Source organism: Osmerus eperlanus, chromosome 1, assembly GCF_963692335.1.
Source record: "Osmerus eperlanus chromosome 1, fOsmEpe2.1, whole genome shotgun sequence".
NCBI classification, from domain to species: Eukaryota; Metazoa; Chordata; class Actinopteri; order Osmeriformes; family Osmeridae; genus Osmerus; species Osmerus eperlanus.
This window is the reverse complement of record NC_085018.1, coordinates 6,693,991-6,706,822: the sequence shown is the minus strand read 5'-3', so window position 1 is coordinate 6,706,822 and position 12,832 is coordinate 6,693,991. Positions and strand designations below refer to the sequence as shown.

Genomic DNA, 12,832 nt, shown 5'->3' with positions numbered 1-12,832 from the left:
AGTGTCTTCCATTGCTCTGATCCTTGTGCTAGCATGTTTTTGTCGCCCTCCCTCCCCTTTTCTCTGCTTCTCCCTGTCATCTATCCAGGCTCCCCGGGGGATCCGATCGAGCCGCTGCTCGGCCGTAACCCAGAAGGACTCTCCGCCACACCCCGAGTCCATACCCGGAACCCAGGCCCGGCTCTGCTACCGGCCTCCATCAGCACCAGGCTCGGCTCTGCTACCAGCCTACACCAACCGCCCCAGGCTCGGCTCTGCTACCAGCCTACACCAACCGCTCCAGGCTCGGCTCTGCTATCAGCCTGCGACACCCTGCATTAGGCTCGGCTCTGCTACCAGCCTCAGGCTTGGCTCTGCTACCAGCCTGTACCACAAGGCATTAGGCTTGGCTTTGCTTCCAGCCCTGCTTCAATAAAAGCTATCTATTCAATCTATGGTGCGATTACTGAACTTGTGAATTGTTGAACACACTGTGAAGAGTGAGAATGATCATGAAGGTGCAACTCCAGTCTTTAGCATATGAGAGGTGGGGGACAGGATATCTCCCAGCCTACATGTACATGTGAATAAGAAGTTGGTTGAACTCACTCCTGTTTAGTGGCGTAGCTGGCTGTGTTTATAGAGGTGGTCGTTGTGTGTGTGCGTGAGTCAAAGGACCCTGGTTCAAACCCCAGTGTGGGCAAGAAGAAGCTCAAGGGAAGAAGATGCTCCTGATACATTGACAATTAACGCAACGCAACCTGACAGACACAGTCTCACATACACACACTGCATTCTGACACACATTTGTACTAGTGTGCACACTCACACACACATTAGTATTAGTGTGTGGGTCTTTGTTGGGGTTCAGCTGTTAAATGTGAGGTAAAGAGGGAACAGTACCTTCTGAATTGTAATTGTTTTCTTTTTTCTAGGACCTGCTTCTTAACCATCCCTCTGGCATTGTTCAACAGTGTTAAATCAACTGAATGATTTTTCTAGGGCTTCCCTCTGTCTTCCTACCTGTACCTGTGGAAGAACACAGTCTGTGACAATGTGTTGCTGACATGTTTTTTGACAAAGACTGATACCTGCGGGGGCTTTCAGCCCAGTGCTGCTTCTCATCCCTGCCCCAGGATCCAGAGGGGGCTGCTGGCCAGCCACGGGCTGTCATAGTTTGGTCTCAGGAAGTCTGCGGCCCACTGTGGAGCTGCTGTGGGGATCTCTAGGCCTGTCCCATGTGGCCCGCTTGTAAACAGAGGTGAGTGACATTGAGGGAGGTAGGGATCCTCAAAGGTCTGGGTTGTAGACATGTCTAGGAAAAAGGATAGGAAGAGAATAAAAACACAAACAAAAAAACAAAGACCTGAATAAAGATAATTTGCATGCTTTGCAGGGCACTATATTGCACAGGTATGGAATAAGGGAATGGAAGGGTGTGTATGTGTGTGTTGTGTGCTAGTTTTCGTTACTCATTGAATACTCACACACACATGTAGGGGGTTAAATATTGTCCAAACAACCAAAACGAATTCCCCTATGGTTTAAAGGAAGATGGGAAACTGAACAGTGTATTAGCATGAACCAAATAATGCCAATACAAATAGAATTCCAGGTATTTGACTCTATGGGTTAAATCAGAGCAAGAATGGTCAAAGTACGGTTAAATGAAATACGCATTTAATAACATTGCAAATGAATGAAATCAATTACAAGGCAAACATGTTACATTATGAAAGCTTTAAATCTTACCTACTCTACCATGATCATTGTAAATCAGAGAGAAAGCAAGAGGTGTGCAAGGAGTAGGACAAGGGAGAACTGAGGTAGAAGGTCTCAGGAGATGAAGAATCCACAGAACAATGCATTACAATTCCCTTTATACACAAGGACAACCAATCAGACCACATCTTGAATGGGGTGTGAGGGCCATCAAGTTGAGACCGTCCAGAAACTCCAGACTTTAGCATATGAGAGGTGGGGGCAGGTTTGACACCCAGCCTTACACACACGCACACATTATAGATAAACCATATATTGAATCTGACACAATCTAATTCTGCCCTGAAGGCACACAACAATCCTTCTGTATTTTTTGTAGTCTGGGCTGTGGTCATTTCTTCATGAAATACTTTCCTTTCCTCTCAACCTAATTCCTTTTCCTCCACCTCTGTCTTGAAGTGAAAATGACATGTTCTCTTTTCCCAATCTTCTAGCCAGTCTCTCCAAGTGCTCAGAGGACAGCAAAACTTTATATTTTCCTAGATGGAAGCTTGCTAGTGATAGTAGCAAGTAGCAATAGCTTTAGTTAGCTACCACCAGGGCTTCAGATAACCAGTCCCAGACTGGTATCTATCATGGCCTCAAGTGAGTGAATATCTCTGTGATTAGTTGGCTTGAAAGGTGGGCAGGGTATGTGGGGTCATGTGACTGTGTTGTTCAATTAATTATTGGGAGGGGATAGGGTCATGGAGTGGCAAGGTGTTGTGTCTTGTCGGTCGCTTCCTGGTCAGTAAAGATAATGAAGTGAAGTTACAGGAAATTAGGTAGATAACTAATTTGGAAAGTGTTATCATAAAACAGTGATGACAGTGACCCTCAGTCTGAGTGTCCCTGTTACTTTGTGTCCTTGGTCCTCAGTCTAAGGTGTCCCTGGTCCTCAGTGTCATTGGTCCTCAGTCTGAGTGTCCCTGGTCCTCAGTCTGAAAGTGTCCCTGGTCCTCAGTCTGAAAGTGTCCCCGGTCCTCAGTTTGAAAGTGTCCCTGGTCCTCAGTCTAAGGTGTTCCTGGTCCTCAGTGTCCCTGGTACTCTGTCCTCAGTGTCCCTGGTCCTCAGTAATGCTGGTCTTCAGTGTCCTTGGTCCTCAGTATGAGTGATGGCCAGGGGGTGACAGCCTGCGCTGCCCCTAGGCTGGGAGACATCTCTAGTTTCTCCAGGCCTTTTAGACATCATTAGGAATCACAACTATTGATCCCCTCTATCCCCTCCCCAGCAACAGATGGCTGCAGCCTCAGCACCAGCCCCAGGGGAAAAGTCTTTCCGCCAGCGCCCTGGGATTATCCATTGATTCCGTCCAGTATATTGTGATGTAGTCGTAGCATGCTGTGTATGCAATGGCAATATTTCATTCAGTGTGAAATGTCTTAGTAGTGTGGAAGGGTAAACAGTGGCATTGTGATTCTCTGGTACAACAGGATTCTGGTGACTAGCTTTCTATACCAACCTAACCAGAAGTCGTTTTTTGTTTATAGTTTGATTTTACTTTGCTAGCAGTATTGCTATCGCATGTTGAAGGCCATGTCAAGGGCAATCCTATATACTGAGCAAAAAAGGCATTTATGTCGGTGAAAGAAATCAATTCTGTTCAACCATTTGGATTTTATAAACACTAAACAAGCGATAGAAGAGCAAATTATATATCATCTTATTAACTTCAATAAGTAAATTATTATACGTTGACGCACATATAAAGTGTATATATTTGACTCTCCAAATGAATACTGTGTGGGTTTTGGTTTTCACTGTCTAGTTTTTCGTTTCTATGTTTTGTGTTTTGGGCTGTCATTTGGTTGTATTGATTTCACCTGTGAATCATTATCTTTCCTACTTAAGTCGGGCCCTTTGTTTGTTTCATTTGTGAAGTATTGTTTGTGTTAATGACGTACTGAGCCTACAGATAAATAATATCAAGATTGTGTATAGACCTTAGCCTTGTATTTTTGACTCTGACTTTTGCCTAACACTTTGGATACTTTTGCCTTGTGGATTACCGACCTGTTTCCGTCTAAGATTTTTGCCTTGTCCTTGTTGAGAGAAAAGAAAAATAAAAGAACCATCACCGTGTACCCTGCGTCTGGGTCCTCTTCCCTTTCTGGGATCTCTCTGGGATCGTGACAAATACAGGTGTGGAGATGGTAATTTAGTGTGCAGCAGCTGAACACAACCTGCTCTCTAAGTAGTCTTTGCGCTGTCTTCTTAATATAACCCTTGTGCTGCCTTCGGGTCATTGTGACCCACCGGTGGGTCACAATGACCCGAAGGCAGCACGTTAAATGAGCTCTAGAAATTTAATTGCAGATAAAAATACATTATGGGAATGTGCGTTAAATTCTTATTTTTTAATCATTTCCCCAACGTGGTTAGAATGGTGTAATCAGTCCATTTGTTCTCAGTGCTTGAGTGCTTGTCAATGTTCGTGAGTTAGGAGAAAGGAGGAAGTGGGGAAGAGGGGGGCATCAGGGCCATGTTCACGGAAGATTTAGGTGAACTTTAAAGAACAAAGCTAAGTACATTGGTTTGAAATTGTTCACCACAAACACATCATTTGACATTGTTTGTTTGGTCATTTCATTTTGTGCGTTGTCACTTAATACATTACCTAACAGTTGAGATCATATGACAGTTGAAGGTCCAGCATTGGTAAACCTTAAACCTATGAGCAATGCTGTTTCTTTTTTTATTCAATACACCTTAGAAGGATGATAAATAAAATTAACAATAACTTTAAAAATATTATGTTTTAACCACATGCAATCTCTTGTCTTTTTTTGTTGATTTTGGTGAGGATTTATGATGGATGTTTAAGCATGTGTCCTCCAGAGAATTATAATGATGAGCTTGCAATTGCAGTAGTGTAAGTGCTTTGGGTGGGGCAAGAATATTGTTACCAGCGTAGCCAGTAGGCTTAGTATGCAAGTAAACTACCATGAACCATCTCAACAAAAGTCCAAAGTTATGTTTCTGAATAAACTGAAGGAATATTTCCAGATATACTATTACCATTACACATATTTACCCATGAGTAGAGTACATTTTTAACAGAGGATAAACAGGTTGTCAATACGTCCCCCCAGAATCTTTGCAAATTGTATTTTAGAAGAAGCACTATACAGTATATACTGTACAGTTGTTGTATAACAAAAAAAAAACACTTGCCATATCCTCAGCATATCTCTCCTCTTTCTCTTTAATATTTGGAGTCTCAATCAAATGCAGCCACTCTTTACACTTAATAAGATTGAACAGCTTGTCCAGCCAGACAACCATATAGTCTGCTCTGTTAGTAGATGCACTCTCTGTTTAGTTATAGGTTTGAATCTCCCACACTGAAAATCTAATTGGCCACAGTAGCACCAAACATAATCTGCAAAGTTTATATTTTTTAACATGCATTTAGGTTTGTCACAGATATAGTCACATTTATTTAAATGTTTTCCTAATTCACACATACTGTACCCAATTTGCATACGAGATATGTTAAATTGCTAATGAATTAGGCCTATTGAGAGCTATCATTATGCCAAGCAAGTTATTAGCACTGATACAGTATAAAGGTTTTACATATGGGGACGCACCCTTTATTTGTGTACCTTTTTTCAAGCGCTCGAACTCAACCTAGCATGTCTAATTGGGGCCTGTGAGATGCTAGTGAGGACCGGGGCCCTGTGTGTTTTGTCTGAGTTGTACGTCTAGGAGCGCAGGTGCGCAAAGGGGGTGTAATCGCTGTAAGAGGAAATCATTAGGGAAGGTCGGCTGTGGTCCCGACGCGACAAGCCATTCCCCGCACCATGATGAGATTGTGTGCATATTGTGGCATGAGATGTTCATTAGTGGGGCGTGAAGGGGGGAGGGGAGCGTGCTCTGCCCACCCGTTCGGGGGAGCAGAGAGAGATACACAGAGGGAGGGGGGAGAGGAACAAAAGGACATTCGTGAAGGAGAGGTGAGAGAGAGAGAGAGAGAGAGAGAGAGAGAGAGAGAGAGAGAGAGAGAGAGAGAGAGAGAGAGAGAGAGAGAGAGAGAGAGAGAGAGAGAGAGAGAGAGAGAGAGAGAGAGAGAGAGAGAGAGAGAGAGAGAGAGAGAGAGAGAGAGAGAGAGAGAGAGAGAGAGAGAGAGAGAGAGAGAGAGAGAGAGAGAGAGAGAGAGAGAGAGAGAGAGAGAGAGAGAGAAAGCGAAAGCGTGTCTGAATGCGACAAGAGCTGCATGTGGTAGTGAATTGCGTTGCGCAGACGGGTGGTAGGCAAGAAACTGAGCAAGAGGAGAGGGATAGAGGGAGGGACAATGACAAAGATCCGTCGGATGAGAGACGTTTCTGTTATCTGAAAATCCAGTGTACCTTCTCTCACAGGGGTAGCAGCATCAGTCTTGCTTCTTGCGCATGATCAGACGTCCACGCATCCCTTTAACCGGGAGTCAACACAGCATATTTCCTTCGGAAGGAGATCCGTTCTCTACCGCTACATAGAGGTAAGAAAAAACGCGTTTTAATTCCTTTCCCTAAAAGTCTAGTATTTAAATGGTCGAGTTCGCAACATTGGTATAAAGTGATGTTATGCTATTTATCCGTTGGAAGGTGAAACGATGTTGAATGCTCGGTGATTCTTTCGTTGAACGTTATGAAAGGGATCCCCTCGATCTTCCGTTAGCCTATTATTTTTGACGCACTAGGATATAATTATTTGGGGATTATTTGGAGCCAGTATTGTTTGTGGGGGGGTTCACCCACACTTTAGTCTCCGGGACAAGGGCTGCGCTTCTTTCACGCCCATGATTCAGGCTAATCTGTAAAAAGGCAGCTTGTGTTTTGGTGATGGGTCGTTCGCAAACGAATCGGTTCTTTTTGAACACATCTTTTAAGTGAACGAAATGAACTGAATCCTCCCCCCCCCCCCCCCCAAAAAAAAAAAGATTTGTTTGGTTGAGTCTTCGTCTTCCGCCAAAAGCTAACACCTCCTAGAAGAACCTAAAGAGCTGACAGATTTTTGCCTAAAATTATTTTAGTTTCATCAGTTATTTTAGTTCCTTAAATTATTTTAGTGTTATGGTTACACATTAGCCTATACGACATTATACATGCATGAATCGAATTAAATGAGAAGTAACCTATTTTAAAATATCGAATATAATCCCGCCTACAATTGTCTACATAGCAGTCGAGTGTCAAATAAAATGCACAATTATGCATATACTGTCTGTTAAAATATATTTTTATTTCTGGTTGGGCATTAGCCTACTTTTCAAGTTTGCACACTAGTTTTCCTAGGCATTGGCCAGTGTTGTAACTCAAATATGTATCAGAATAAGATTCATAAAGTTCTGATGTATTGTGATGTATCTTCTACATCGGGCAGTAGACACACGGCATTGCTTACCTGCCGAGTGCTGTTACAAAAGGTAAGAAGTGAGACAGTACAGGGAAAAATCCATGCTGAAGACAGACATTCTGATCCTAAATGTATAATATTGCACCTCTGTAAATGTCGTCCCTGGTTACAACCCTCAGTAGGCTTATGTTTATTAATTAAACCTCTTGAATGGGGTGTGAGGGCCATCAAGTTGAGACCGTCCAGAAACTCCAGACTTTAGCATATGAGAGGTGGGGGCAGGTTTGACATCCAGCCTAACAGTTGCAATTTGGTTATGTCTGTTTTTTTTATTCAACACATTTTCATTCCAAGGTTTTAAAGGGCCCTCCCATCATTGGGGTCCTGCATAGTCTGTCCCATTTTCCCCCACACTTCGATGCTCCAGCCATCTATACTATAATGCAAGAAATCTGTGTCTGTATGTGTGTCTGCACGTTTTATAGTGGGATTTTAGTGGGACTTTAGAGGAATGATTAGCTCAAGAACCAGGCACTTTGCAAAGTTGTAATTTTGCAAGTATCTATCTCAGGTTGACATTTATAATAAATATAAAATATATGTACCGTTTCAAAGGAACGCCCATCACTATTTTGGTGTTGAGCTCTTGGCTATCAATTGACTGGTAGCTTGCCATACTGCTCTGACCAATTTAACTTACATTGCATGCAAGTATTTTAAATTACACTTGGTGGTTACTCTACCACAGTGAGTCTAAATTGTGCTCTTAAGTGATGTTGAAGGGGGTGATAGAAGGACAGAGTCACAGTGTAGAACGTGCCTTTCGTCTCCTTAACATGTGGATCTGAGGGGTTCTGAGGTTTCTATACTCTGGCTGCTAAGGTGTATGGGCCCATGTATATCCACAGAGGAGCCTTCTGAAAATATGTTTAGAAAAAAAATGTAATCCTTTCTTTGGTTTAAAAAAAACAACCTGATTCAAAGTGCCACCCATGCTGAAAAGGGTCTTTCTGGAAACCTTTCCAGTAAGACCCTTTCCCGCTAACATTGTAAATGGTACTACATTGTACCTTTTTGTTTTTGGAGTGCACCAGCTCTGGATTAAAGTTAAGGACATAATTTGTCATTACAGGCTTGTTTTTGTATAGCTTTATCTATGTCTTGTTTTTGCTTTTTTTTATCATCTTCCTTTTGAATACTTCCAAGGTTAGCTTCCTTAGCAGCTTTTACAACACAGTATCAACTGAGTTGTAACAGTTGCTGCCCTCCATACCCTCCCATTTATACTAAGTATTATCCATAGTATCAGAATAGAACTTGAAACCCTTTATCTGGATTTTCCCGTAGCATAGCCTCATTCACTGTTGGTTTCAGTCCGTCAAGCTCAAAGACCTCCTTATCCTTAACCATGGCTCAAACTGCCATGGTTGGAGCTTGTGTCAGATTGATAAGACGATAAATGGCAGATAGATTTGCTTGGAATTCCTTTGTTCCAGTCCGGATTCTCCCACGTCGATCTATGGGAGGGTTAGGGTTATAGGGAAAAGGGAATATATGTGAGATTTCCAGATAGGGAGATTACATAGTGTCCAGCTGTCTGGGACAGGCAGTACATTAGACAGTGGTCTTCTGTCAGTGGCTCAGTGTCAGATGGAGAATGCCAAGACTTCCTGCCAAATCAGCCTAATTGTGTCTCATTTTGATGATAAAGTTTCTGAATTTATGGAGTCAAGTGCATAAAACAAGACCAAAGAAATGTAGAGTGAACATACATGTTGTACTTTATTATAGCATTTCTGCTTAATGCTAGCAAGAGTAATGTGATTTGGATGGCCTTTCATTTGTTTGGAGTGCTTCACAGATTTGCTTTTCCCTCCCTCCCTCCCTCCCTCCCTCCCTCCCTCCCTCCCTCCCTCCCTCCTTCTCCCCCCCATGTCTTATTACTCCTCTTGTGAGCTGCATCTACCGCAGCAGGGGCCCTGGCCAGAGGGAGCTCTGCATGGCCGATCCCACTCATTATTGCTGCTGTGGAGATGAATGGATCCTGTGGATCCTCACTCCAGATTTTCTGCTCTTACACACACACACACAGCATTTTTCTCTTCCCACACACATCTCTCTCATTAAAGCTGTCCCAGACTTTGCTAATGTGGTGTTGCTGAGTGGCCCAATCCAGTGACACGTGTTCTGCAGAGCCAGTGAGGCAGCGGAGTAGAATAGCGGAGTGAGGCACGACCCCAGATGATTGGCTGTGACCTGTCTAACTCCCATCTGATCTAGGACTTCCAGGAAGTCCAGGCACATCCTGAAAAATTACTGGATCCTGCCTGTTGTGTGTGTGTGTAAGCATGTCATTTATGCATTGATGTGTTTGTAAAAGTATGTCCTTTGTAAGTATATGCAGGTTGAACAGAGTGTATGCAGGCTATTAATAAATATGTGTGTGTTGGCTTTAGAGTATGTGTGTGCATGTGTGAGTGTGTGTAAATGTGTGTGTAGGACAGGGTTTGCTGGAAGGGTCTCCGAGTCAGGGGACTGTCAAGGTAGCTGATAGTGGCCCAGCAGCGTCCAAGTGCAAATTAAAACCCAGTGAAGCGCTATAGGAGGACATGTAGCAGACTACTAATGTTGGGACAGAGCTATATGGGGACTGTCCCACTACTAACGTTGATATAGCTAGCAGGGGATTGTAACACTGCTAATGTTGAGACAGCTAGCTGGGGGTTGTAACACTGCTCATGTTGAGACAGCTAGCAGGGGATTGTAACACTGCTAATGTTGAGGCAGCTAGCAGGGGATTGTAACACTGCTCATGTTGAAACAGCTAGCAGGGGATTGTAACATTGCTCCTGTTGAGACAGCTAGCAGGGGATTGTAACACTGCTAATGTTGAGACAGCTAGCAGGGGATTGTAACACTGCTAATGTTGAGACAGCTAGCTGGGGATTGTAACAGTGCTAATGTTGAGACAGCTAGCAGGGGATTGTAACACTGCTTATGTTGAGACAGCTAGCTGGGGATTGTGACACTGCTCATGTTGAGACAGCTATCTAGGGATTGTAACACTACTAATGTTGAGACAGTTAGCTGGGGACTGTAACGCTGTTAATGTTGAGGCTAGCTTGGGACTGTTAATGTTGTGCTAGCCAGAAAACTCACTGCTAACAGATTGTTAGTCCCAGCCAGCTAAGTGACTAACACTGGGGCTTTTGCCAAGTCATTGAAAATAGATCCTTACAAAAAAGAAATATACTTCAAGTTTATTTTGTAAGTATACTTAGTATAAAATGTATACTATTATCATGTTACTTAAAGTATACTAGCAGTGTACTTATTTATATACTATTTTTGTACTTATTTATATACTATTTTTGTACTAAGTAAACTGAATTGGCCCACTTTTTAGGTGACTTAGTACACTTATAGTGTATTTCAAGGTTTACTTTTGAATACTGTAAAGTAGCCTGTGTAGTGCACTTTCAGTTCATCAAGTATACTTCCTAAAGTACTTCAAAGTATACTTTGGAATACTCTAAAGTAGCCTGTGTAGTGCACTTTCAGTTCATCAAGTATACTTCCCAAAGTACTTAAAAGTATACCTTGGAATACTCTAAAGTAACCTGTGTAGTGCACTTTCAGTTCATGAAGTATACTTCCTAAAGAGCCTCAAAGTATACTTTGCAATACTTATAAGTGCACTTTCAATTAATGCAAGTACTTCAAGAAGTAAACTTAATAAATTAAATTGTACTATTACTTACTAATATATTATAATGTTTAGGAACCCCTCAAACGCCTCAGATTATAAATCACTTAGCGAGAACGGGGGCCCTTGCAAAGTGACACTGCAGTTTCTTGGCTGAAAGATGCTATTCACTGTGCAATCGGTAACGGTTTAACAATCCAGCTCTTCTTATGAAACGTAACAGTAATTTAACTGATGGTTACAATGGTAAACCACCACAACAATGACCACGCAACAAAACACTACATTCTAAGCAGACACATTTAAAAAACGAAATTCATGAAGTTACATTTGTATTTCGAACAAACGGCAAACTTATCACTATTTACCGCCTTGCATCATGGGAATTGACCAGTCAATGAGCCACGCTATCTTCATTTTTTCACGTTGTTATTTCGTTCTTCAGTCAGTTTGACAGTTTACCTTCAAATGCATAATGCAACCCTTCTGTCTGCTTCTTTCTCAAGTAGCTTTTTCTTTTTTTCCATTAATACTCCAATTGATAATTATTAGTATAAGATTATAGGGCTTCAGAATGTTTTGGCAGTAATTAAGGTTACAGCTTCAGTACCAAAAAAGATTCAATGTGCAATGCATAATAGATTTTCATAGACATGAATAATTAGAATGAGATGGATCTAAAAAATGTACCCTGTAATGTAATTTAAAATTATTTTGACTGTTTTTGCTGTATAATAATAGAAAACGTACATCCTACTCCTGAAGAAATACCAAGTATACAATTTTCTGTTTCTAAGCATACTTCTTAAAAGTATATCAAAAGTGAACTATTTTCTAAGTATACTTCTTACAAAAGTGAACTATTTTCAAAGCATACTTTAAAAGTATATCAAAAGTGAACTAAAAGTGTACTATCATTTAGTACACTTATAGTATACTTTAATATACTTTTTTTAAGGGGAGAGAGAGAGAGCTTTCTGACTGTGATGGAGTCCGTTGCTGAGGTGTCTAGGCTTGAGTTTAGCAGGATAGAACCAGATCCCGTCTACGGAGAGTCTGTCCACTCCCTATTTAGCCCCATGTACCGAATTTGGTTGCAGTTCCACCAGAGTTCCACTGGGGGTGATCGCGAGCGAGTGCAAAATGAATCGGAGTGTATGGAGCTAAACGGCTACATTTGTCTTTTTCACGTGATTGTCGTTGAGAAATCTCAGATTTGAGCTCCATAGACCTCCATTCATTTTGCACTCGCCCGTTAGCGCCATCATATGGAACTAGAGTGGAACTGCAACCAGTTCAGAACCCGGAAGTTTCCCGAGAGTGGCAGTTTTCCCCATATTAGACATTCTCTGATAGAACATATCTCTCCATGTAAAGATGGACAACATGACAGCTCCCCGAAATTGAAGCCAAAACATCTCGATTGCTCCCTGGTGGCTGGCTGCAGTATAGGTCATAAGATAAGTCTAGCCCCCTCCATGTTATCGGATGGGACATGAGCCAAACTTAAAAAGTGCACGTCTAAAATAAAAATCTCCAAAGATAGTTTCTGTCATTTGAGGTAGTTCTTATCACACTGATGTCTGTTCAAGTGCACATTTGTATGGATCTGTTTGTATTTAATTAGTAATATGACGATATAAAAAAGAAGTAAGACGTAATGAAGTAACTACTTCACTTCAGTCCGTGGAGGTACCTAGGCTGTGGATTGTGTGTTGGATTGCTAACTTCCAGTTGCTAACATATTTAATGCATGTGATAACCATAGACTGTGATTACAACCTAGCTAAAGCATAACCTATGAGCTAAAGATAGATGATTTGGCTGTCCACCAAGTTGTGACAGTTAGCCTATGTTTAATTTAAATAATAGTAAAAATTATGTTACTTAAATTTTTTGAAATATAGTATGTTAAGATGTGTGTCTATACCTTATTTTAACAAGTCTTCTGTCCCAGAACAACCAGCGTGAAAGACCGTTAAGATTAGACCAGCCAGTGCTCGCGATTGGGTCGGGCGGGTGTATGGGCGGGACCTCGATACTGCG

At 41.9% G+C, this 12,832-nt stretch overlaps 2 protein-coding genes across 2 annotated transcripts in view; one reads left to right on the top strand and one right to left on the bottom strand.

Moving 5' to 3' along the window:
- The window catches only part of LOC134017173 (protein phosphatase 1 regulatory subunit 15B), a 598,478-nt gene that overhangs the window by 359,059 nt on the left and 226,587 nt on the right, over nucleotides 1-12,832 (bottom strand). The gene's annotated exons all lie outside the window — the stretch shown is intronic.
- The window catches only part of cntn2 (contactin 2), a 53,566-nt gene continuing 46,729 nt past the window's right edge, over nucleotides 5,996-12,832 (top strand). The window contains exon 1 of the mRNA XM_062456345.1: nucleotides 5,996-6,223. The gene's annotated coding sequence lies outside the window, so the exon portion shown is untranslated. The remainder of the gene's footprint in view (nucleotides 6,224-12,832) is intronic.